Raw genomic sequence first — 27,050 nt, forward strand, 5'->3', positions numbered from 1 at the left:
CAGGATTCCATGTACAGTTACACACACAGGTGACAGGTGCATGTCCCCCACACACATATAATGAAAGAAACTGGTCTCAGGAATTTACAAGACCATGGGTTCTTTCTGAAAGAGGCACCCCAGGGGTGAGGCATGGTACTAATCCAAGCATCTCCACTGCCTTGTTCACCTGTAAATATTTAAAGGTTATCCAGACACAGTGAAGTCTGATGGGTGGCCCAGGTCAGACCCCACCCCCAAAAGAGCACACTTGATTTCCAACTCTGTGATTTCTACCCATGGAAATCTGACCTGTTCCCAGAGCTCGGCTCAGCTCAGCTCAGTTAACCCCAGGCTGAGCTACAGTGTATTGGATCTCAAGGCCATTCATACTGGCCTTTATTGAACTGGATGAGGTCAAGAAATATATTAAACTCAGAGAACATATAGTCTGCTAATCAAAATTACACACAAGACATTTGTCACAAGCACCTGAGAGTTACCAAATCAGGGCTCTAAGGACAGTGTGGTGGTTGGCATTATAAATCAGTGTCTCTGTTAGAGCACAACCAGGGCAGGAGGGGACTCTTCATGGACAGTGGCTGCCAGAGAAGGGGCTCCCTCCTCACTTGTAGCCACAGGCCCAGGACGGCACATGCAGGGACAGTTGAAGGGGAATGGAACAGCAAACAACCCCACCACAGCAAAATCGTTGTGCTTAATGAACCACACAGATCCCTGGGAACACAGTGCTGAGCTGCAAATGCAGTCTGTAGAAAAGCAGCAAGGCAGCAGTTTCCAGGAAGGAAGGGCAACTGCCAGAGAGAGGGGAGGTATGACCCAGCTCTGCTATCCAACACTCAGAGCCAGGTTGCTTTGTTTTGAAGCCCATTTTCCCAACACATGCAGATCTTCCAACATGTGCACAGTGGTCACAGCCAACCAGGTGTTCAGGATGGCAGAGCTGGAGAATCCCAGTCTCATCTCCTGATCCTTCAGAGGCTTCAGTAGGGCAGGAGTGTGGTACTCAGCCTTCCTCCCATGGGAGAGTCAGACCTCAGGCCCACCTGCCCTGGCACCCTACCTCTTCATGAATTTGGAGCTTGAGAGAAGACAGCAGTGATCATCAGAAGGAATTCTTGTTGCCCAGCAGCAGAAGACTTGGCCAGGGCAATGGGTCCATTTGTAAAGTGCCTGCTGCACACACATGAGGACCTGAGTAAACAGCCAGGCATGGAAGTGGAGAGAGTGCCTATAATCCCAATGCTGAAGTGGCAGAGTCAGGAGGATTCCAGGCTCTTGCTAGCCAGCTAGTCTAGATTAATTGTGAGCTCCAGGTGGAGTGAGACCCTGTCTCAAAAAGTAAGATGGAGCGAGCTCAAGGAAGACACTTGGTATCACGGTATCAACCTTTGGCATCGACAACAGCAACAACAACAGAGAGAGAGAGAGAGAGAGAGAGAGAGAGAGAGAGAGAGAGAGACAGAGACAGAGACAGAGACAGAGACAGAGAAATTGGAATTGCCACCATCCTCTCTTCTCACCTTCATTGTCATCCTCCCTCTCCTCCTCCTTTCTTGGTGCCTCAGAAAGTCTGCATAGACCACACCTGTGAACTCCTCACCAGAGCATTCAGATGCCAAGTTTCAGGACCCACTGTGAGAGCCTGCTGTGCACACAGCTGAGGCACATGCATACATGAAAGGGACTAAATTCCTGACAAGCAGACAGGGCCACTGAGAAGTATCCAAAATGACAAACTTCCTTCTTCTTAGACTGAGATAAAGGATGGTGGCTCCCATCCCCCACAGCAGGGCTCCCTTTTCAACTGATTGGTCTAGACCAGTTTAGACAAGACCATGGCAAGACTTGGACATATCTCAGCTTTGAGCTGTGACCTATGGGTGCTCTCCTCTTTGCTTAATTTGACCAATCCAAAATTAGGGGAGGGGGCTAGAGGGATGGCTCAGGAGTTAAGAGCACTGGCTGCTCTTGCAGAAGCTGGGACTGGATTCTTAGCACCCACATGGTGGATAACAACCATCTGTAACCAGTTCAAGGAGATCTGACACCCTCTTCTGCTTCCCTCAGGCATTGTATAACACAGGTACACTTACATACATGTAGGCAAAACACTCATACGCATAAAATACATATAAATTAGAAAAAAAGTTTCAATTATTGGGAAAGGGACCTGCCCGTACCACCAAAAACCATTTAAAAACCCCAAGTCCTAATGGAAACTTGGCATTTTTTTGGTTTCTGAGTCCTCTCTCCATTTGTGGAGACTCTCTCTCTCTTTCTCTCTCTCTCTCTTTCTCTCTCTCTCTCTCTCTCTCACATACACACACACACACACACACACACACACACACACACACACATCTCTCCCTCTCTCCTTGCTGGTTTTTTTTTTGGGGGGGTCTTTTAATAAAGTTTCTTACCTGCTGTTTCTGATGTGTCTGATTTTTCTCTTGCCTTTAAAATTTTAATTGACAGAGAAAGTAAGTCCCATCAAGACCCCTAAACAGTAACGCATGCAAGACTACGATCATGGTTGGCTTTGATGGTCAACTTGACACATCTGGGAAGAGGGTACCTCAGCTGGAGAATTTTTTCTATCAGATTGTCCTCTGGGCATTTCTATGAGGCATTTTCTTGATTATTGAATGATGTGGGAGGGCTCAGCCCACTGTGGACATTGCAACTTCTGGACAATTGGTCCCGAGTTACTTAAAGCAGACAGCATGGGCCAGGGAGCAAGCAAGTAAGCAGCATTCCTCCATGGCTTCTGCTTCAGCTTGTGTCTCCTGCCCTGAGTTCCTGCCATAGCTTCTCTTAAGGATGGACTGTTGTCAGATGTATAAGCCAAATAAAACTTTTCCTCCCCAAGTTACTTTGGATCAGTGTTTTAACACTTTGAAGGTTTTCCAACGATCGGCCTAGGATCTTAGGTCTCGGATGGCACTTTCTCCAAGTCAAAGACACTTAAATGATGCACCTGAAAGAATGGCAGATGCCTCCTGCCCAGGGTAGACCTGAAGATACACCTTGCTATAGTATAAATCTTGATGGTCTCTCAAAAGTCCATTAGCTCATTAAAGGCTGGGTTGCCAGCCTTGAGGGGCAGAGATTTGGCATAGGTGTCCTGTTCAGGGATAGGCACTCTGAAGTCTCTTATTCTCTGCATTTTGGCCAGTTGTGGCTTTCTGGGTTATTCACCACCTGTTGCATGGGGAAGCTTTGCTGGTTAGAGTTGAGAGACTTATTCTCTGCCTTTGACCAGTTGTGGAACTTTGTAATAATCTCCACTTGTTACAAAAAGAAGACTCTTTGATGAGTGGTGAGAGGTACATTTGTCTATAAATATAATGATACTTATTTAGAATTCAGTAAGAAATTACATTGGTCTATGAAGTGAAAAAAGTAGGCTCTTCTCTAGGATCTATGACCTCTCCAGCCTGTGGAATTAACTGTGTTTACAGTATCATGCATGATTTCCCTCTCATTGAGCAGGTCCTAAGTCAAATTAGGCAGCTGTTGATTACCCCCAAGGTAAAAGTGCCACTTCTGCACCACTAGAGATTATTTGCTGGGTCATTCACTGTTGTGGTTCATAGACTTTTCAGCTGGATGGGGTCGTTGACTGGTTTTCTTCTTTGGCAGTTTGCGTAGTATCTTCTGAGGCAGACTTCAGGGAAGAGGCTTCCAGGTCAGATCCAGTTTCATTGCTTCAACTTCTGTGTCTGAAATTTATTGAGTCTTCAGCAATAGGGTCTTCTTACCTTCAAGTTCTGAGAGGCAATCAAGGGCTTGGCAATCACCTGCATTATTTTGGGAGTGTCTTGAAATACCCTGACCAGCAACTCAAAAGGTTTCCCCTCCTTGGCACTGTGTTTTTTCTTTATAGTATTCAGTTATACACACACGTGTGTTGTGTGCATGTGTATTTTTCAGCAGGCTTTTGAACTAATATATTTCCCTCTTGTTTTTCACACAATCCAAGCATTTATTCTGCAATCACCTGCATTATTTTGGGAGTGTCTTGAAATACCCTGACCAGCAACTCAAAAGGTTTCCCCTCCTTGGCACTGTGTTTTTTCTTTATAGTATTCAGTTATACACACACGTGTGTTGTGTGCATGTGTATTTTTCAGCAGGCTTTTGAACTAATATATTTCCCTCTTGTTTTTCACACAATCCAAGCATTTATTCTTTCTCTCCCCTTGTATTCCCTCCCCAGCTGAAGTACCTCAGAATTGCCATGGCTATCTGGGGTCTTTTGTGAGTCCATATGAATTTTAGAATTTTTTTCTGTTTCTATGAAGAATGTCATGGGGATTGTGATTGTGACTCATTGAATCTATAAAATGCTTTTGGTAGAATGGTCATTTTTCACAATATTAATTCTACCAATCTATGAGCACAGGACGCCTTTCTATCACCTTGTGTCTTCCTCAGTCTCTTTCTTCAAAGATCTAAAGTCTTAATTGTAAGGATCTTTAATTTCTTTAGGTTTATCCCTAAAATTTTTTGAGGCTTTGTGAATGGGAATGCTTTCAGCATTTCTTTCTCTGACTATTTGTACAGCTGGTATATAGAAAGGTTAGTGACTTTTGTAAATTGATTTTTGTATCCTGCCACTTTTGTGAAAGTGTTGATCATTTCTGGAAGTTTTTTGGTGGAATTTTTGGACTCTATTATGTATAATATATCACACACAAACAGGAATAATTTGACCTCTTCCTTTCCAATTAGTACCCCATTAATTTCTTTTAATTATCTTATTGTTCTAGCTAGGGTTTCAAGCACTATATAGAAAAGGAGTGTGGATATTGGACAGCCTTGTCTCATTCCTGATTTTAATGGGAATACTTTGAGTTTTACTTGATTTAGAATGATGTTGGTTGTCAGTTTGTCATATATAGACTTAATTATGTTGAAGTATGTTCCCTACAGACCAATTACCTCTAGGACTTTTATCATGAATGCATGTTGAATTTTGTCAAAGACCTTTTCTGCATCTATTGAGATAATTATGTGATTTTTGTCTTTAAGTCTATTTGTATGATTTACTACATTTATTAACTTATATATATTGAGCCACCCCTGTATCTCTAGAATAAACCCAACTTGATCACAGTGGGTTGTAGGAGCGGAAGTCCCAGGCCTAAGCACAGACTGCACTAGAGAACACAGCTTCTGCCTTGAGAGCACAGCCCACGCTTCCACAAAAGAGCCAACCTAATCTGCCCCCGGATCTAGAGACTGATGATGTGAACGGCCTGGATGAAGGGATCTATCAGGGAGCAACACACCAGCTTATGGGACACTGAGGGCAGGAGGAGAGATATATAAGGCCTGCCCTTTCCAGCAATAAATGAGTCTGCAGCATCTCACCTAGAGCCTGCTTCCACCCAACTCCCAGTGTCTGTGTGTTGACTCCGCACCACTCACCCCCACCTCGGCCAGAACCCTCGTTCCCTGCAGTCCGTCGTGGGCTGGACCCGCAAGGAAACCTGCAATAGCTGGCACCCAAACAAGGTTCCCAGCCCCTGGTGTTGGCAGCGCCCCCAACTTCGGTTCGTTTGGTGAGTAGGCCCTGGGTTTTGTCTGCCCCTTCGGCTGCTTGAGGGTGAGTAAGTGGCCCCCTCCTCTGTTCCCTCTACCCTGTTTGTCATATTTGTTGTTAAATCAGGAAGGCACACTCCGCCGCATGGTCCTGAAGCCCACATTGACACCTTTCCCTTCTTGGCTCATCCCGGTGAGTTCACATAAGGGCTGATCCACCCCGAACTCAGAGCCCAGGCTTCAGGTCATCCTGTTGCCTGTCCTGGAGACACCGTGTGAGCATACGGCTGAAGGTGTCATGGCCTTTGGAAGTCCCTCACTAAGTACAAGACATTTGGATCTGATACACCTTTTCATGGTCGGGTGGTTTATGTCCGAGTGGCTCACGGTCCTTGTTTGCTTCATTTGTGCCCTGTTGGTAGTCACCCTTGCCTTTTACTTTTGTGGCGCATTTCCCTTCATGGGACCACCACAGTGCAAGGAGCCACAAACGGCAGCGCTCAAATCGCTCCTTAGAACTCGGGGACTGAAAGTGAAACTAAAAGATATTGAAACTTTCTGGGATGAGGCCACTAACTTGGGCCCTTGGGTCTCTCCTGAGAATATGTGGGATCCTGACCTCTGGATGCGGGTCCTTTTCTTGACCCGAAAAAGGGAAGTAGGATAGGGAGTCGTTCATTTGTCCCGATCATTTTAGCTATCATTGCCAGCCTTAAGTCCTCCTACCCTGAAGAAGTCATTTCAGCCCACAATAAGCATTGTCAGGATCAGGCCAGTGTAGACCTTGCTGTTACTTCAACCCCCGCTGACCTTGATATGGGAACCAGCCCTGAGATTGATACAGATGAGGAAGGGGCCCCCTTGCCTCTACCTCAGACCCTGCTTTTAAAGCCACAACAATTGGAGACACCACCACCCCAGTACCCCTGGAAGGAACTATGTTCTGCCTGCTCCAACACACCTCCTGCTCATTATACCCCCCATGGCCCGGCCACCCCTTGCTGCCCCTTGCTGGCCATTGTCTGCCTTTCTGGTTAATGTTGGCCCAAATGCTGTGCAACAGCCATGGGTGCCCACCACTCTCACAGACCTTGCACTCAGCCACAAAGCCACCAAGGAATCAGGCCCTGATTCCCCATATTTTGAGCAAGTTCTCTGCCAATGGGCCATGCAGTTACAGACCCATTACTATTGGTATAACTTATTAAAGGCGGTTTTGGAGCCCTCAGTCTTCCTGAGCTGGCATTTGGCTTACGATGATCAGGGTGAAAATCAGGCAGTCTCAACCTTCAACATGGCCTTAATATTACTCTGGATATGCTCACAGGGTGTGGACAATATATTGACCCCATTTCCCAGTCCACTATTGGCCGTCATGCTTACTACCAACATGTTAGTGACCTGGTCTTCAAGGCCCTTAAATGTTGCTCCCCCTGTGGCCCACACACATTCTTCTGCAATTTGATTCAGTAGCCAGGGGAGTCCTTCACGGACTTTCTCACCTGTGTAACCAGGGCAGTGGAATGGAGGGTGGAGTCTGGACCAGCCCATGATATGCTTATCAAACAACTGACATGGGAGGGCCTAAATACCCCTACATGCAATGCTATCATGCTTGTCCGCAATGATGATATTCATAAATGGGTACTTGCTACTAGAGACCTAGACCCCAGGATAGGGCCCATCGAGGCCCTGACTGCCTCCTTAGAGGTGCTCTTATTACAAGGAAGGCCCACCCCTCTGATTCAAAAGATGGCTGCTGGAACTGTGGGAGGACAGGACACCTCCACAGGGACTGTCTGAACAATGGAGCTTGTCCCAAGACCTCCTGCCCCAAATGCACAAAAGGATTTCATTGGGCAAAAAATTGTAGGTCATGACCCCAATCATACTCAGCTCCTTTAAACTCCCCCCAGGGTGCCCCTCAGCCCTGCGAGTAAGAGGGGGAATGAGACAGATTTTATGGACCCTTCCAATTCTTAATCACTCCCCCCAATAACCTTATTTCTGGATGGGATTGCTGTGAAGGGCCTAGTGGACACAGGAGCCGATGTTACCATCATCACCGAGAGTGACTCTCTTCAGTTCCCCCATTGGAAATATCAGCCTGGCCTGCCCATTAAGGAAGTGGGGGGCAGCCAGGACACAAAGCTGGTCATCCACCCAGTACACTGGAAGGACTTAGGCGGGAGTAAGGGCACATTCATTCCATAGTGGCTAATGTCCTCCGCAACTTGTGGGGTCGAGATGTTCTGGAAGACATGGGTGTGGTCCTTACCACAGACAATCAGGCTTTTTATGATGACGTCATAGCCCATGATAAACTTGGCCTCTCTGGGGGAAATCGGAGCCCTGACCAGCACCCCCAATTCTAAGGGCCACTGCCTTCCCTGGGACGTCCCCTAAGGAGTCTCCCACATCAGTCGTGCTTACCTGGCTCTCGACAGATGCGATCTAGGTGGAGCAGTGGCCTATTATAGAACCTAAATTGTCTGTCCTCAAAAGTTTGGTCCAGGAACAGCTGGACCTCAGACATTTGGAACCATCCACTAGTAAATATAATACTCCAATATTCATTACAAAAAAGAAAAATGGCCATTTTAGATTGCTTCAGGACTTACACACCATTAATGACCAAATAGAAAAAATGGGCTCGAAACAGGCCAGCTTTCCCCACCCTGGTGCTATTCCTTCTTATTATTATATCATAACACTTGATATTAAAGATTGCTTCTTCTCAATCCTGCTGGCCCCCTAAGATTGTGATCACTTTGCCTTTATGGTTTGGGAACCAAACTTGCACAAGCCAGCCCTCAGATATCAATGGAAAGTCCTTCCCCAGGGAATGAAAAACAGTCCTATTATTTGCTGGTACCAGCCAGTCAAGACAAACAGCACCTGAAAGGGGGAGTGAGGATGAAAGAAAAACAAGAAACAGAGAAGGATACTTGGGAGGACTGTCAGTAGAGACTGCAGCCCCAGTTTATTTTAGCTCAGCCTTCTTATACAGTAGAACATCAGATAGCCAGTTTGCTTAGCTGAATTAGCTTTGACAGCTCTTTTTTCCCACCTTTATCTGAGGGTCAAGGAACAGTCAAATACTTGTTGTGAATACAACCATTTAACCATCTTCCCTAAATTATCAACACATTCCTCCTGACTTGGCAGAACAATTCTGTACTTGTGTGCAAAACACACAAACTCTTGAGTCAAGGCGAAAGATCATAAAGTAAATAAGCAAGCCTGCCACAGCCCAGTGTACAAAATGGCTGTGCTTATACTAATAGCTCACAACAACTATTTGTCAGCTTTTTGTCTCATGAACCACTTCAACCATCCCTCATAGTGTACAATTTATTCACTATATGGATGACATTCTGTTGTTCCACCCTAACCCACAATTTCTCCACAAGGTAATCTGAGACTTGCTCTCCCACCTATCCATCCCTTGGCTTGTCTATCACCTTAGATAAGTACAGGAGGTGCCTCCTTATGCCTTTTTGAGGCATACTATTTTGGCTGGTGTATGCCCTATGGCCCCTGCCTTTAATTCAAAGCTGGTCTATACACTAGCCAATTTTGAACAACTCTGTGGCACCATAAATTGCCTTAAACCATTCTTGCCCATTCCCTCAGAGGAATTGAGCGTGCTGTTTTCTCTCTTGGCGGGCCCCCCTGCCCTTCAGCAAGGATTAACTTAACTCCCCCAGTCATTGCCTTATTACAAAAGATCATTGGATTACTCTCGTCAACAACCCTCATCAGATATGAGCCCTTACAGTCCCTATAGGCTTTAGTGCTATTGACTTCTTCTTGCTTCCTTGGTGCCCTTTGGCAGACTGGGCCACTTGTCTGGGTCCATCTTTCATACTCAGAGCTCCAGCAGGTTTCCTCCAAGTTTGATCTGGCCTTTAACTTGGCAGTCAAACTGCACACTCAAGCTCAAAGAACCTTCAATAGAGAACCCAATGCTATTGTGCTCCCCTTTCCCCTCCATAAACTAGAGGCACCCTGGGCCGAGTCCACAAATTTTCAGACCATGATGTCAGGCTTCCCTGGCACCATTGACAATCACCTGCCCCAAGACAGAAGAATTCAGGCCCTCCTCACATTGCCATTTAAAGTTAAGCCCCACAGCACTCCTTCTTCTTCCCCAATTCCCCAAGAGACCATTGCCTTTTCAGACGCTAATAAGAAAAATTTTGGGGTCCTGATACATTGTCCTGGAAAAAAGTATATCACCCACATTGTCCCTAATCCTGGCTCTGTCCAGTTGGGAGAACTTCTCACTATACTTAAAGCTTTAGCAGAGTGCCAGGATGAACCCCTAAATCTCTTTTCTGATAGTGCCTATGCTGGTCAGGTTGCTAAGGTCATCGCCTTTAATCATGTTAAAAAAAACCCTCCACCCCACTCCACCTCACTATGGTCAAGCTATGGGAATGCCTAGAAAATAGAAGTCACCCATGGTACATCTCACATATCTGCTCACATACCGCCCTTCCTGGAATCCTAACTCAGGGGAATGCCACCACAGATGCCCTGATCATGACAGTCCAGTCTAGCCTGTTAGAACAAGCAAGAGGTTTACATCAACAATTCCACCTGTCCCCTCAGAGTATTCATAAACTCCTCCCAGAAATCCCCATGTCCCAATGCAAGCACCTTGTCCACTCATGCTACCTGTGCCCCATTCATGCCTCTCAGGCCCCTTAACAGGGAAGGAGTGAATCCCCATGGTTTGCTACCCGATGCCATTTGGCAAATGGACGTGACTCACTACCCCCCTTTTGGGAAATTGAGATTCGTTCATGTTATGGTTGACACATGTTCCTCCCTTACTTATGCTTTAGCTCTCTCAGGAGAAAAGACCATACATGCCATTAAAGCTATAAAGTCCACTGTTATTCATGGGCATACCCTGGGCTCTTAAGACTGATAATGGAACCACTTATTCCTCTCAAGAATTCAATAAATTTGTTTCCTCCTGGGAGATCAAACATACATTTGGTATTCCCTATAACCTGCAAGGACAAGCCATTGTTGAAAGGACCAACAGGACACTTAAGTCCCTCCTGGCTAAAAGCCCTTCGGCTGAGGCCAAATGAGACCCTCACCTGGCTCTTACTGAGGCTTTGTTCCACCTTAATTTCCTCATGTTCGATGACCAGGGTCTCAGTCCAGCATACAAACATTGGTCCTTCTTGCCTCGGGCTACGCCTCTTCCACTAGTTAGATGGAGGGATGTTATTTCATCCCCTTGGCAGAAACCAGACCCCCGTCCTGACACTAGGACAAGGCTACGCTTGTATTTTTCCACAGGGTGCTACAACCCCCATCTGGATTCCATTGAGAGGCAACCAACCAGCTACAGAAGCTCATCTGGAGACCTGGCCCGACTGCGAGTTTGATAAGCCATGACATCCTTTGCCAGCTTCATTATCTTTGGTACCCTTTTACCCTTTGGCTGTGCTTCTCCCCAGGCTTCAGATCTCTGGGCACTGGTCCCCTTACCACCTCTGATCCTCCCTGTAGATGAACAGTCACCTGCTTTCCCAGTTCTCTTTACTACTAATGAATCCCTTGGTCTCCCCACCATGGAATTGATTCATGCGTCCGTTCCCATAAATGGCATATGGTCCCTTGCAGGGCTGCTCTGCTTCAGCCCAGTCCTTAACCCCTCCTCCCCTAAAGTCTCTCACTGTCACTCCCCCTTTAACCTCACAACAGGCGACTTTCATGGAAACCAGAGCCAGGGCTCCTTATGGGGCCTCAAAATCTGGTCTTCCTTAGTAAAAGACACTTCTGAGACTACAGTGTCCTTCATGCCCCCTGGGGCCACCACCTTGCCCCCCAAGGGTCAGGCATCCTCCATGGACCCGGTGCTCACCCACCCATAAATTTCCTACCACATTGCACTTTCCTATTGCATGGGAACTCTGCCTCCCACTCACTCCTGGAGGTAATCTCCTCTTTACGGATTATGTTGGATGCCCACAGGCTTCCTCCCTGGCAGCCTGGAGACACCTTGTCTCTACAAAACCTTACTCCTATGTGTACCCTGACCCCAGGCATAAAGACATTGTCGGGGGGCTTGGGAGCTCTGCGGGCTGGCGGCTTGCCTGGATTTGCATCCTCTCTTCTTTGTATTAGGTGGAGCCATCTTTAATGGTACCTATACGGGTGATAACTCAGAGACAGGTTCCTCGGGTGTTGCAGACCCAACTTGGACACCTAATGAAGTCTCTGTTAGCATCTCTTTTTCGTTCTCCTTGCCCATTTGTGTTTGTCCTCCGTTTGCTCTGCTTCTTGCTAATGTCATGAGTGACCTGGAGGATACACTTAACTGCTCCCTTGCTAACTGCACTCTCTCGGCATGCTGGATTTTCCCCACCTTTCTGGTTCTCTTTGTGTGTGAACCTGCAGAAATCTGGGTTCCTGTTCCCAAGGCCACTCACTTCCATTTATCACCCTCATGGAACAGACGGCTCTCCAACCCTTCCCCCGGGTCAAGAGAGATTTTGGTATTACCGCGGCAATTGTCACTGCCATTATCCTTTCCTTAGGGGCTGCCGCCACTGCTGCTGTTGCTATCACTCAATCTTCCACTACTGTGGAAACACTCAGTGAAGTCGTATCCAAAACCTCTATGGCCTTACACACTCAATCTTTTATTAATCAACACCTCTTCCAGTCCATTTCTGTCATCGAACAACAGGTAGACTTCCTCGGGGAAGAGATGGCAATCATCAAACAGACTGATTTTAATGTATTACAGAGGTTGTGTTGTGTTGTGTTTTCATTTGATACCAGAAACACTTATAGTTCTTTCTGGATTTCCTCTTCAATCCATTCATAATTCAAGAGTCCACTGTTTAATCTCCATGAGTTCATGTAATTACCAGAGCTTCTTTTGCTATTGATTTTAAGCTTTCTTGAACTGTGGTCTTATAGAATCCATGGAATTAGTTCAATTTTTTGAGTTTTTCTGTTCAGTATGTAGTCTATTTTAGAGAAACTTCTATCGGTTGTTGAGTCAAATGTGTACTCTGTGCTTGAGTAGAATATTCTATAGATGTCTGTTAAGTCCATTTGATGTATGATATCATTTAATTCAGATGTTTATTTATTCTTTATCCAGATGTCCTGTCTTTTAGAAAAAGTGGGATACTGAAGTGACCTACTATGACTGAGTTGAGGTTAATCTATGTCTTGAAGTCTAGTAATACTTTTTATGAAATTTTATGCACCAGAGTTTGGTGCATTTATGTTCATGATTGTAATGTCTTCTTGGGTGATTGTTCCCTTGATCAGAATTAAGTGATCCTCTTTATCTCTTTTGATTAATTTTATTTTGAAGTCTATTTTGTCAGATATTAATATCACAATGCCTGCTTGCTTTTTAGTGCCATTTTCTTGGAAAATTTTTCCATCCTTGAACCCTAAGATAGTGCCTATCCTTGAAGGTAAGTTGTGTTTCTTGTAGACAACAGAAAGTTGAATTTTGTTTCAGTTCACTCAACTAGCCTGTGTCTTTTGACTGGGGAATTAAGGCCACTGATAAATTAATATTATTGAGAGATGTGTATTGATTACAGTCTTTTATGTGTATTGATTACAGGCATTTTATTTTCTATTTGGGTTCTTAGTCCTATTTTGTGTTTTGTAATTATACCTTCATTTGTTTTCTTTTTGTAGCATCTTGATGTGGTCACTGCTTTCTTCTGTCTTGAATTGTTTCAAGTTTTCTCTGTAGGGTTGGTTTGGTAGATATGAATTCTTATAGCCTGTTTGTGTCATGGAAGACTTTTCTTTTTCCTTTGACTATGATAGACACTTTTGCTAGGAAAGAAAGTCTTGATTGGTATCCATGATCATAGAACTTGGAATACTTTGCTCCAGACTCTCCTGGTTTTCACAGTTTGCATTGAAAAGTCACCTGTAATTCTGATTTATTTTCCTTTATATATGACTTGTAATATTTCTCTTGAAGCTTTCGGCACCCTCCTTTGTTCTGTACATTTAGTGTTTTTACTATGATATGCTGTGAGGAATTCCTTTTCTGATCTATTTAGTGTTCTGTGTGCTTCTTGTGTCTGTATGGAAATGTGTTTTCTTAACTTAAGAAAGCTTTCTTCTATAATCCTGTTGAAGATCTTGTCAATGTCACTGACCTGAGACTCTCCTCCTTCCTCTATACCTATTATTCATACATTTAGTCTTTTTGTGGTATCCCACAGCTCCTCCACATTCCATTTCTGTGGTTTTATAAATTTTGGTATTCTTTGCTTGAGCATCCCAATTCTCTAATTTTATCATCAAACATTGATATTCTGCTTTCCATTCGGTTCATTCTGCTGGTGAGTTTTCCAATTGCATCTTCATTTCAGCCTGTGTTTCCTTCAATATTTCTATCTCTTGTGAATTCACTTTCAGTACTGAATTGTCTTTGATATTGCATTCAGCTATATATTTTTTCTTACTACTCTCTTTGAGTTCTTTGAGTTGTTTGTTTACGTGTTCTTTTTTTTACTATAGACATGTATGCAATTTTTGTTTTGTTTTTTAAATAAATAATTTATTGAAAATTTCATACATGCATATAAGGTGTTTTTATCAAATCCATGCCCACTCCCTCCCCTCCAATTCCTCCCATACAGCCCCATCGCTTTTTTCTAATAACTTCATGTACTCTTTATTCTTTTTTATTTATTTATTTATTTATTTTTATGGGGATTCAGCTGTTTTAACATGCTTTGCCTGCATGTATGTAATTTCATCCACATCCTTCAGTGCCTGCAGAGGACAGAGGAGGGTATCAGAGCCTATAGACCTGGAGTTGTGGACAATTGGTAGCCACCATGTGGGTGGTTCGAATTGAACCTGGGTCCTTTGCAAGAGCAGTGCTCTTAACTGCTGAGTCATCTCTCCAGCGCCCCATCTTTCAGACCCCAATGAAGCAACTGGAGTACCCCTTCAGTGGGTTTATCTAAAAGACTTCCAAATTGTGTAACTCTTATCTCTAAGGGGAAAAGAAAGTCTTTGAATCATGAGTAGGATATGTGAAGGAGAAGTTAAGGCAAGAGTAATTAACATTACAAGTTCTAGACAGGGAACCAGAAAAAAGCCAGAACAGGGAAAATTTCAAATGGTCATATGAGAGTCCATTGGAATTTCTTGACGAAAGCTTCCAAAAACATCCCTCTATTGGGTTCTTCCTCATTTTTCTTTTATTTTCTTTTCTCTGTCAAGGCTGGACTAAAGAGTGATGGATTCAGGGTTTGCTTTCAGGCATTTTGATAGCTGTTGGAGTGGTTAGAATCAGTGTCAGTTTCCTCTCAAAGGCTTCTAGATAGGGGGAGAAAACAAATTTATCCATCATTTTAGAACAATAACTGGTTGTCTCCTTACCTACTGGAGACCAAGATTTGAAGTTTCACATATGAGCAGCACTTTCTGGTTAGGAAAAAAATCATCAATGAGAAATAATTGTCTAAATAATTTTTTATGTAGACTTAAGCCTAGTGTCTGGGAAGTCTGATCCCTTGAACTCTTAAAGAAATATACTGATGACTTTACTCTTTGGTTATACTTTCCTTTTGGGTGTTTAAGACCACACAGTTGGCCCAAATAAATTTATTTTTACACTTAATGTCATTTGAGGATCTGTTCCTCAGGGGTCACATGGGCTTGGGAGGCACTCCTGGCTCCTTTCTTTTACCAGTTCCATCTATGTGAAGCTAAGTCAAAGGTCCTGCTCGACCATATCTGACTTCACTTGGAAGCATGAATGAGATGTTTCCTCTGAGTTGACACTCTTCTTTGTAGATTGGACACTGATTCAAGTCCATCTTGTGGGGTCTCCATGTCCTCCCTGAACAAGAGGACAGGTGATTCGCCACAGTTACAGGACATTTTAAGAGATGTTCCATAGTCCTCAGGACCTTAGTCGACCTTGGAGGGCAAGGGGCAAAAACTGTCATTTAATGTGGTCCCTCTGATCACATTACTATAGGCCTTAAACTATGGTTGTTAAACATCTAATAAAGTTAGTTCCACCGGTCTGGTACTTTTAATTGTCATATTAATTATCATTTAATTATCATATTTACCCAAATATTTGGGGTTGGAGAGATGGCTCAGTGGTTAAGAACACTGGTTGTTCTTTCAGAAGACCCGGGTTTGAATCCCACCACCCACATGGCAGCTAACAACTGTCCACAACTCCAGTTCCAGGGGATCCAACGGCCTCTTCTGTCTTTCACGGGCATTGCACGACATGGGCGCACTTACCTACATGCAGGCAATACATGCCTATACATAAAATAAAATATTTAAAAATAGTAATAATAAAACCCAAATATTCTCAGATAAATTCAGTATATATTTTGTTCCTTAAACTAGTTGACTGAACTATGACCATAGAAATTTTAAGATTATGTGTATATTATTTTTGTCTCATCCTTTATATATCATAACAAATCTAAACAGACCTTCATCACTTTCTTAGGCTTTCTCATTTTTTTCTGTCTATTCCCATATCCTTTTAATATCTTTTACATTCTCGTTTTCTTTATTTTTAAATAATTATGAGATATAACACCATTAACAAATAAATTTTTCATCTGTTGTGAGACTTCTTTTCCTGAGGATGCTAAAAAATGCTTATTCCCTTTTAAGTTTCTAGTGTCAAGGTTCTTTAAAGTTCTTGTATTCTTTGATCATATTTAATATTGTTCTTTTATGTTCTGTTTCCTGAAGTTCCTCTGGGTAGTTCTCATTTTATTCTACTTCTATAGGATTGGTGGGATTTATTATCTTGGTTTTTTCATATTATTTGTGTTTTTGCACTATTATCTTTGCATGTCAACTTCTTTTATTGGCTGTGTGTTTGATATGCAATTTTTGCCTGCCTTTGTTGAGCTGAAATTTGGTTCTGTTTTTATTATTGTTGTAGCTGTGTTGCTTTCTGGTTGGGTATGAATAATTAGTTGGTTTGTGCTTCAGGTTCTCACTTTTTTTTAAAATTGGAGGTATAGGATGCTTCCAGAGGGAGGTGAGCCATCACAGGACTGTGAGTGTGGAGATGGAGGTGGTGTGGACTGGTTCTAACTAGCTGACAAGGTTAGCCTGGAGATGGAGCAGAGCTCTCTGGGCCTAGTTCCAGAGCCAGAAGATAGCAACCAATTGGGTAGGTGTCTGATTAGCTCATCAGGGTGTTCCAGAACTCACCAGCAGTTGATTCTTGACCAGGTTAGTCTACCAGTGAGAACCAGCATAGTTCTAAAGCAAGAAGATGCGACCTGGTGGGTGGGTTCTAACTAAGCAGGGAAGATGGGAGCCCTGGAGTAGTGTGAATGGGCCTAGTTCCCCCTTGTTATTTGCTATTGTTGTTTGGTTGGTTGGTTTATTTTATTTTATTTATTTTTTGAGACAGGGTCCCTCACTGGCCTGAAGCTCTCTGATAAGCCAAGGTTACTGTCCAGTGAGCCCCCAGGGACCCACCTGTCTCTGGCCCCTCCAGTACTAGCACTGTAAGCTCACACCACTACATCTGGCTTTTTTGCCTCAGTTCTAAGGATTGAATTCATATCCTTATACTTGGATGGCAAGTATTTTACCAACTGGGCTATCTCTTTAGCTTGGTAGTGGAGTAGTTAAGAGGTAGGGCCTAATGAAAAGAAGTTAGATGATTTGGTGAATGCTCTTCTAGGGGATAATGGGACCCCAGCCCTTGACTTTCCTTCTGCTTCCTGGCTACTATGAAGTGAGTAACTTGGCTTCATTTGCCATCAACCCTTTCTTGAGACAAGGTCTCTCGCTGTCCTGGAACTCACTAAGTAGACTAGACTAGCTGGCCAGTGAACCCCAGGGATCTGCCTGTCTTCACTCCCCAGTACTGGGGTTACAAATGAGGACCAAAACACCAGCTTTTTTTGGCTGTTGTTTTTTGAAACAGGATCTCCCTGTAGCCCAAGCCAACCTGGAACTCACTATGTAGACCAGGCTGGCCTCAAACTCACAGTGATCTATCTGCATGCCTCTACTTCCTGAGTGCTGGGATTGGAGATATGTACCACCACATCCAGCTTTTTTTTTTTTTTTAATGTAGTTTCACAGACGGAGCTCAGGTTCTCACACTTATATACATGACTGAGCATCTCTTCAGTCAAAAGCTTTCCACTTTATACATTGATTATCTTGGGTATTTTATTATAATAATGGAAAGCTATCTAACACCTCTAGGGTAGTGATCCATCACCTCATCCAACTGCTCTGTCACTTTTCCTTCCTTACATGTAATTAAGGCAGAGAGAAGTCTCAAATATGAGCAAACACAGTGGGCAACTGATGGTTTGGCTATGTCTGTGTAGGGCTCTGAACTTGGATCCAAGCCATTAGGCCCAATTACCATTAAATGACAATTTCAGGGCACAGATGTTTGCCAAGAACAAGGACAACCTCCCCAAGGGAAAGAGCCCCATTTGGAATTACTGCCTATTCTCCTGCTCAAAAAAATGCAGAGGACATACCTCAGAGCTAGCCTGGCCTCTAGCTCTTAGTTACTAGAGAACATGGGGACAAAAAGCAGATGATGCCTGGAACATACTGATCTCTGCTTTTGTCCCAGCTTCTCCTGGGGCATCCAGTTCTTCCAGTGGAGTCCTTGCTATGATGAACAATTCTCATAGTGAAAAGCAACCATTTAAAAAGTTTGCAAGAAGGTGGAGGTTATAGCTCAGTGTTCAAAAACTTACCAAGTATGTGTAAGACCTTTTTTATCCCCTGAACTCCATAAAAAGGTAAAGAGGGAGGAAGGCAGTATGAATGGAAGTTCCTAGAAAGAACAACACCTTACACTGAATGTTCTGCAAGGCTGATCAACTGACTAGAACTTCAATGATTGTGGAGAGTTTGGAATGTTTCAGGTCCAGAGCCAAATTACAATTTATCTTAGGTCATCTTTGGTCCCCTAAATAGCTGTTCCTTGTCTACCTCTGTATCTGATCTCACCTTTTTAGACCACTAACTTAATAGACCAACTAAAAAACTAAGAATGTCATCAGATAACATCTGAGGCCTATAGCAGAGGTTACCTCACTTTGCTATAACCTATTTCCCTGATAGTCCCACAAATGTGCTTGAACAGTGCTTTAATTTATGACTTTCTTTGTTCTGTTACTTTGAAAACTTCATGAAACCATTACCATGTTGGAACATGGAATTTGGGGTAATGGGAATCTGTGTTTCCAGGCAGTGGTCACTCATATTTGGCTCCAGAATAAACTAGTTCTTATCCCCTTTGAGGTAAGAGCTGTGTTTTTGCATTGACAGAGTAGGAGGAGAGAAAGAAGGAAAGGGAGAGGAGGAGAGAGGAGGGAAGAAGAGGGGGTGTTGAGAGCAGAGGACAGGAGAGGAGAAGTGACGTTAGCTGGGTACCACAGCAAGCACCTGCAGCATCAGCACTCAGGGGTTTGAATTGGGAAGAGGAAGGTTGATTCCTCAGAGTTCCAGACCAGCCTGGGCAACATAGCAACACTTTGTATTAATTAATTGTTACAAGAATCTGTGTATGACTTGAAGTTAGAACATTTGCTTAGCATGCAGAAGGCCATAGGTTCATCCCCTTCATGGCAATAACAATAATCATAATAAATTAGATAGATATAGATATAGACATAGACATAAATCTAGAGCTAGAAGTCAGCAGCATCATTTACATTTAGAAACAAGAGTGGAATTCACAATTGTGTATTGGATTGAACCCCTATGCTGCCCTTGTAGTCATAGAACTATGAGGCTGAGTCAGTGGTGACTGCTGCCCACAGCAAATGAAGAGGCTCCAGCCTTCCAAACCTCAGGAATGTGAGCTAGATGGTAGAGGAGGGAACCTTCTGTTAGAGACTCCTAAGTACATGTATGTAAGTGTACATGTTTGTGTGTGTGTGTGAGAGAGAGAGAGAGAGAGAGAGAGAGAGAGAGGAGGGAAGAGAAAAAGAGAAAGAAAGAGAGAGAGAAAGCACCTCAACGGTTCACCCCAAATGGTCTCAGCAAGGCCTGTCCTTTGTTTCTGGCCAGGACTGTGACTGAGTGACAGGACTCTAGAAAGATTTGACTACTTCCTTTGGGGACTTGGAACCAAGTGTGTGGGAGTGGAAGGGGAAAGAGTTATCCTGGTAAGAAGTGAGGCTCTCCTGTAGCAAATTTCCTCAACTAGAAGAAACTAGGCTTGAGGCTAGAACTGAGCCATTGGAAAGTAGGTCTGAAAGGAGAATTGCCTGTGTTTGCTCAGAGGCCAGCAGTGAGCAAGGATCCCTACAAGACCTTTCCTGTGCTGGGGAGGTGGGTCTCAATGGAGAACAAGAGGATAAAAATCCTGACTTAGCCAGAGATGAGAAAAAGCAGCTGTCAGCCCTGGCCGGAATGAATGCAGTGAACAACCTATCCATCAGCATAGGACAGTGGCGGTGGCCAAGAGACAGAACTGTAAAGGGGTCCCTCAAGAGTCAAGTCACAAAAGCCCTTGAACAAAAGGGCTGCAGTCTCCTCTTTGCCAATATTTTCTTTGGGAAAAAAAGGGCAGAGGAAAGAACAGACAGTGCAATTCTGACCTCTACAAAACCATTTATCCCCATCCTGCGATGTTCCCTGATGACTGAGTCTTGCCCCCATTAATTAGTACTTTTGCAGTAAGCCAACAATTTCTTAGAAAGAAACAAAGAAGTGTGTGTGTGTGTGTGTGTGTGTGTGTGTGTGTGTGTGTGTACCAGTTCCACCCCTTGAGCCATAAGGAGGGATACAAATTGACTAACACCTGCTGGCTAATTCAGAAGAATGGGGATAGAAAACTCTCTCCCGAGGGGTGATGGGAAGGGCAGATGAGGGCAGAGGAAGGGAGAGGCAGAGCGCTGTCTGTCTAATCCTCCTTGAGAAGCCAAGAGGGAAAAAAAAAGGAGTGAAAAGAGACAAAGAACAGATTTTCCATTGGGGCACACAGGAACAGAGTCACACAATGATTAATGGTGCAGTCAGGCCACAGAAGCTGCTCAGGTTTCTGTGCAAATGAGGAGGAAAAATTCAAATATGTGGCCAAATCCCAAATCCCAAATGTCAGTGTAATCTGAGAGTGCCTGACTGCCACCAAGAGCTGAAGGCAAAACAACCACTGGAGTATTGCCCGGCAGCCCAGAGGGGACTGAGGGGCGGTGGACCTGGGGTTCCACACAGGGACAGAGACCCAGATCAAGGCTTCAGTGCCTCCTCACATGACTGCGGAAGATCACAGGCACATCCTCTCCCACCACTATGCTGCTGTCACCCTATTGAAACAGGGTAGAAAGACAGGAAATGACAGGGATGTGGGAAGGAAAAAGGAGCTCCTGAGTCCTGAGCTGGGTGAAGCTTCTGCCAGCTGAGAGGCAAGGGTTCCAACATAATCAACAATATTTGCTGTGAAGGTGGCTGACATACATATAGTGTGCTTTCTTAATTTTTATTATTTTTTAATTATTGGGGATATGTGCACATGAGTGCTGGTGCCATTGGAAGCCAGAAGGGGGCATCAGATCCCCTAGATCTGGAGTTTCAGGAAGTTGAGAGCCATGATGTGGGTGCTGAGAATCCAACTTATGTCCTCTGGAAGAACAGCAAGTGCACTTATCCTCTAAGTCATCTCTCCATCCCTAATTTTATTTTATGTGTATGAGTATTTTGCCTGCATGTATGTAAGCACATCACATCTGTGCAGTACCCACAGAGGCCAGTCTAGATATTTTATGTTAACATAGCCATGACCCAGGCTTAAGGCCTGACTGTACATAACCCTGGGTAGGATCTTGTTCCTCTCTCAGACATTTTCTGGGAATCCCAAACACGACTGTTAACTTTGTTTACAGTAAAGATGTAAAGACACCTAACCTTCCTGCATCCCTGGGATCTAGACTTTTATTTTATCCATTATAATCCCATCATCCCCTTAGGAACCACTGTCATCTCATTTATGTTCCCTAGCAAGCCTTTGATGACAGCTTCATAACCCACCAAGATCCTGTAAAGCCTACATGACTATTGTAAACTCTATATGACTTTCAGAAGCCCACACCAGTATGTCTTGCTTTCTCCCTGAGCACTACTCCATCTCTTAAATCTCATGCTTCAAATTGATATTGAAATAACCTTTTTTATTTTACTCTTTATTTATGTGTATGAGTGTTTTGCCCACATATATGTGCGTGTACTATGTGCATGCAATACCTGTTGAGGTCAGAAGTGGGCATTGGATCACCTGAAATTGGAGTTAAGGATGGTTTTTAGCTGCCATTTGAGCACTGGGAACTGAACCCAGGGCCTCTGCAAAAGCAGTCAGTGCTTTTAACTGCTGAGACATCTCTCCAGCCTCTACTGAAATAACTTTAACAAACTCCAACTCTGCTTCTGGCTTGTTCTGAAGTTCTTTACTGCATCAAAGCCTGGGATCTAGCTTTACCCAAGTCACAGTCCCTAAAGGATGAAGGGGACTCCACAGGCTGCTGTGAGCCTGTTGTGGAGCAATGTCTTTGTCCTGCCACCACTAACACTATCATACTTTGGATTTACGGAACTGTGATGCCAGAGCTGGGTCAGGTTGGAGTTTGTACTGAGGTAGGAAGAAAGAAAATCATATTCCTGAAATCCAAGTTTGCCTTTTAAGTGTTTGGATAATAGTGTTTGCATATATTTAGCTGCTTTCATAATCCTATGAATTTCATTTGATGCATTTAAAGCCAGTATTTTAAGGCGGGGCTCAGAAGACTTCACCCAACTGCCAAAAGGGGCTTCTCCTTGTGTACTGCCTCTTGGTCATGTGGGCTATTAAAGCCCCAGTGAGCGAGCTGAGGCTTCTGTCCCACAACCCCACCACCTTAGGTTCCCCTCAGCTTTGCCAGAACACTTGCCCTTCATGGCAGGTTGCCAGGGGCCAGCATAGAGCTGGGAAGGGTGCAAGCTAGCAAAGGCCTTCTGTCACCTTGGCAATGTAGCTGTGATTGGCTGTGGGTTCCATGATCTGAGCACTTCAGCTGTGATGGGCTGGGACTGTCACCTCAGCACTGCAGAAGTGGCTGGCTGTGAGTGAATCTGCTCTTAATTACAAGACAACTTCCCTGTCTTACACAGGGGTAGATGAATAGTAAGTGTGTGTTAGAAGAACGGATGTGGGAGATACAGAGCCAGAGAAGGGAAAGAAAGAAGGGATAGGGGAAAGAGGAAGGCAGGAGAGAAATGAAGAGGGAAGGATGAAGAGACAGAAGAAGAGAGAGGGAGGAAGGAACAGGGAGGAGCAGGCAGGATGGGGAAGAGGAGGAGTGAAGGAGAGGGAGGAAAGACCAGAGAGAGGAAGAGAGGAGAAGGAAAGGGGAAGCGTAGGAAAGAAAGAGCAGGGAGAAAAAGAAAGGAACACAGTAAGGGACAGAAGGGGGATGGAGAGAGAGGAGAGATAGCTGGAAGAAGGAAAAGGGAAGGGAAAGGCAGAGGGAAAGATGTGAGGGAGGAAGAGAGGCAGGGAGAGAGGGACGGAAGGAAGAATAAGGGAGAAAAGGAAGGGGCAGGATGGGGAAGTGAAGAGCAGATGGAGAAAGGGAAATATAGGGACGGGAGGAAGCTGGAGGAAGAGGGGAAAACTGGATAGCAAGTGGAGCATAAGAGAATGAGAAAATGAGAGGAGAGAGAAGCAGGGAAGGAGAGATTTAGACTGAGCGAGAAGGAGGATGAGTGGGGGTCAGCCCCCAGCGCTTGCCCTGGCCTGCCTTAGGAGGGGCCAGGATCTGTATCTTTTTAAAAAGACTTTATGTTATTATTTTTATTTTATGTGTATTGCCTGCATGTATGTGAGTGCCCTCGTGTCGTGCAATGCCACGGAGCTCAGAAAAGGGCTTCGGATTCCCCTGGAATTGGCGTTAAGAGTGTTTCTTCTGGGAATCAAACCCGGGTCTTCTGCAAGAGCAGTCAGTGCTCTTAACCGCTGAGCCATCTCTCCAGCCCAAATTCAGTCTAGTCAAATTTATTATTTTAATTTTATGTGTATGCGTGTATTGCTTGCATGTATGTAAGTGCACCCATGTCGTGCAATGCCCATGGAGGACAGAAGAGGGTGTCGGATCCCCTGGAATTGGAGTTACAGACAGTTAGTTGTTAGTTGCCATGTGGGTACTGGGATTCGAACCCAGCTCCTCTGCAAAAACAGCCAGTGTTTTTAACTGCTGAGCCATCTCTCCAGCCCAGGATCTGTATCTTTTTAAGGAGAAACCCCACCTCACACTTTGCTTCAAGGTTCCCCCATCTAAGGTCTGGTAAACCAGCAGGGATTAAGGACAGGTGCTGAAATCTCCAGCCAGGGCCTGTTTCAAGATTCCTGTGCATTCTAAACAAAGCCTTAAGACCTAGATGGTGTCAGTAATGTCCTGGCGGGGCATGGCTGGTCCACACAGCTGCTCATCCCTGCCTTCTGCTTTTCCTTAGCCTTCACTAGCCAACTGCTCAGCCAGGAGAACAGACATTCTGGAGACACTTGTGTCTTTGGCTATTAGACTACTGATGCAGTGTCCCCCCCCAAATTAAAATTTTACCTGAACTCCATGCTGGGAGAAAGGAAAGGCTGGACTCTGTTGTCAACCATAGGAGAAACTTGCCTCCCAGGAAGATGCCACAGCTCTGACAACTTGTCAGACCTCTTTGCAGGAGGGACTGGCGCTGACAGGAATCACACTTGGACCAGGACTGCTTAGCTATGCACACCTCTTGCCTTCCACTCAAACCTAAACCTCATGCCAGCAACTGGAATGTGAACTTGGGGGTGGTCACTAGACTGCTTTATTTGTTCTTCGCTGTGTGGCCACAGTGAATACATTGCCTTGTGCAATTTTTTTCACCATTACTTATGTGTAATGATCTGCTGAGGCCGGATGAGTAAGCCTAGCTTATTAAGACTTCCAGGGCCAACGCATTGCCTGGGGCATCTTAGCTCTGGTGTTTGGTCCCTTACAGCCAGGGTCTGGCCTATTCTAAGAGTTTGGACTGTATGCCAGGTGTGTGAATCTACTTTATCTATTGTAAGAGTGAAACCACAGAGGACAAGTCAGCCTTCGGGTTGCAACAGCAAGAGGTTTATTTAGTACACAGGTACCTGTGGGCACAAAGTCTCCTCGGAGGACTTGCGCGCCCTAGGTCGGGTTTGTGGAACTTTTATAGAGCAGAAGCGGGATACAGAAGCAGAAGCGCGGTTATTGGCTAATTTAAACTATTACAAAATGCTACGGGGAAAGCGGGAATCTTACTTATCAGTAAGCCAGATGTCTCAACCATAAAACTTACTTATCAGTAAGCCAGATGTCTCGGCCATAAAACTTACTTATCGGCGAGTTAGAATTCTTGACCGGTACGCGACCTGCCTGAGAGACTTCATGGCGCCTGACTTTTATTTTTCATTCCTCCCTTTTTCTTTGTAACTATGGAGGGGAATCTTTCCCTCCTTTATAGATTATCAGGGTCACTGGTTTCTAGGGCTTGGTATTGGCTGGTCAGCACTAAGGTCTGGACAACTGATAGGTTTTCTCGTATGAATTGAGTCAACCGGTTGAAAAGGCAGGGGCCTATTGTCAAGATTAAGAGTAGGGAAACCAGGGGCCCAATAAGAGGTAGAAGATAAGGCAGAATTCCGTTCCACATGCCCCACATGGGGTTAGCAAAAAGCTCCTGTCGCCTTTTTTCTAGCTCTTCTTGGTGCTTTTTAATCCGATCTCTGACGATCCCGGACTTGTTGGTATAAAAACAGCATTTTTCCTGTAAAGCTAAACAGATACCTCCCTTGTCTGCTGTTAGTAGATCAAGTCCCCGTCTATTCTGTAAGACAACCTCGGCTAGTGAATCTACCTGGTCCTGAAGATCTTGTACAGACCGATAGACCATATTTACATCATCAATTAACTGTTGAGATAATTTGTTGTAAGTGTCTATTGCCACTCCTACACCAGCTGAGCCCGTAGCAAGGGCTCCTGAGATACCCAGTCTAATAAGCAATGGAATAAACTGGACCGCTCGTTTGTGCCTAGGAACGAATGTGTCAAAGCTAGGCAAAGGCACAGGCTCATCTCCTGGAATTATGTCTATGTCTGGCAAGAGCAATGCAGGGGCACACGAACCAGTCCAGTTAGTGGGTAAATAAGGATAGGCCATGTTATTTCCACATACATAAATTTTCCCCCCCCAAACAGCCTGTCTGAGAGGTGTTTACAAACCTAGAGCAGGTAGTAAACATAGCTAATCCGAGGTCCACATCAAAGGAATTATTTTGAAAGGGACTAAAAAGACAAATAGATGTGTTGAAGTAGCGGGGCTGGACCTTAAAAGGCGTGGTATAGCTACAAATATCCGGAGAGGGGAGTATATTAGATTCATTACTTAAAGGTAAAACTAGAGGCCATGAAGTTCCTAATGCGAGACACAGCCAACAATCTTCTGCCAGGGGAGGGTTGGAGCGGTTTAGGGCATCATGGGTGGCAGTAAGGATCTCCATGGTCTGAGGGTCTAAATTAAGGCCTCTAGGTTTGGGTAGCAATAGTGGATGGTAATGAAGGCGGGGCAAGAGAGACTCCCTTTGTTTTTGCAACACAGTTTGGACATAATTTTCTTTAACCTGGTCCGTAGGGCCCCCTCCATCTGATATGTGAATCGGAGCTTGTTGCGGCCAGCATGCCTTTTGTCCAGGTTCTACATAGCAGCCTGCACTAAGGGTTTTTGAATTATAACTTTCTGGTCCTATTACCTGAGTGTTAAGACTCCAATCTGAGCCCCCAGAGGCCTTTTTATAAGAAATGGCCGTAGAATAAAAATACAGGATGTTATTAAACCGACATTCAGTAAAAGAAGCATAACAGGATGAGTGCATAGCTTCGACGAAATTACAATCAGAGGGGCACTCACCATTAGCTGGTGGTAAGATAGGTTTAGGCTTAGACACACATTTCCAGCTCTGTTGGTGCTGCTGAGTAGGTGTACCATGAATACCAAGATATGCAGTCTTGTCTCCACAATCTACAGACCGGAAATATGTACCAGGGGGGTCTTCCCAATGGCCACCTCTACATTCACAAGGGGGACCATATCGGGTTAGCATAAACCTAGTAGCATTAAATGGTTGAAGGCCACCTCTTATATTTTTGACTAAAAGTATAAGGGTCAGAACTCTGGTTATTAATTTTTGACCAGTCTTATCTTTAAAGGGTTTGATGTTCGTGTCAGTCGCCATCTCTCTTGCGGCTCTCCTGTTTGGGACTCCTCCTGGTGCGCAGGTTCTGCCGCTTTGACGTGTGAGGCGTGGATCCAGGCTGCGATCCCGTCCACTTTAAGGGCTGTAGGGGTGGTGAGGAGGACTGTGCACGGTCCTTTCCAGCGAGGCTCTAAGCTTCGAGCCTGATGTCTCCGGACCCAGACGGTGTCACCTGGTTGGAAGGGATGGGGGGCAATAG

This window comes from Nannospalax galili, unplaced genomic scaffold (genome assembly GCF_000622305.1).
Source record: "Nannospalax galili isolate Female #2095 unplaced genomic scaffold, S.galili_v1.0 scaffold213, whole genome shotgun sequence".
Taxonomy (NCBI): domain Eukaryota; kingdom Metazoa; phylum Chordata; class Mammalia; order Rodentia; family Spalacidae; genus Nannospalax; species Nannospalax galili.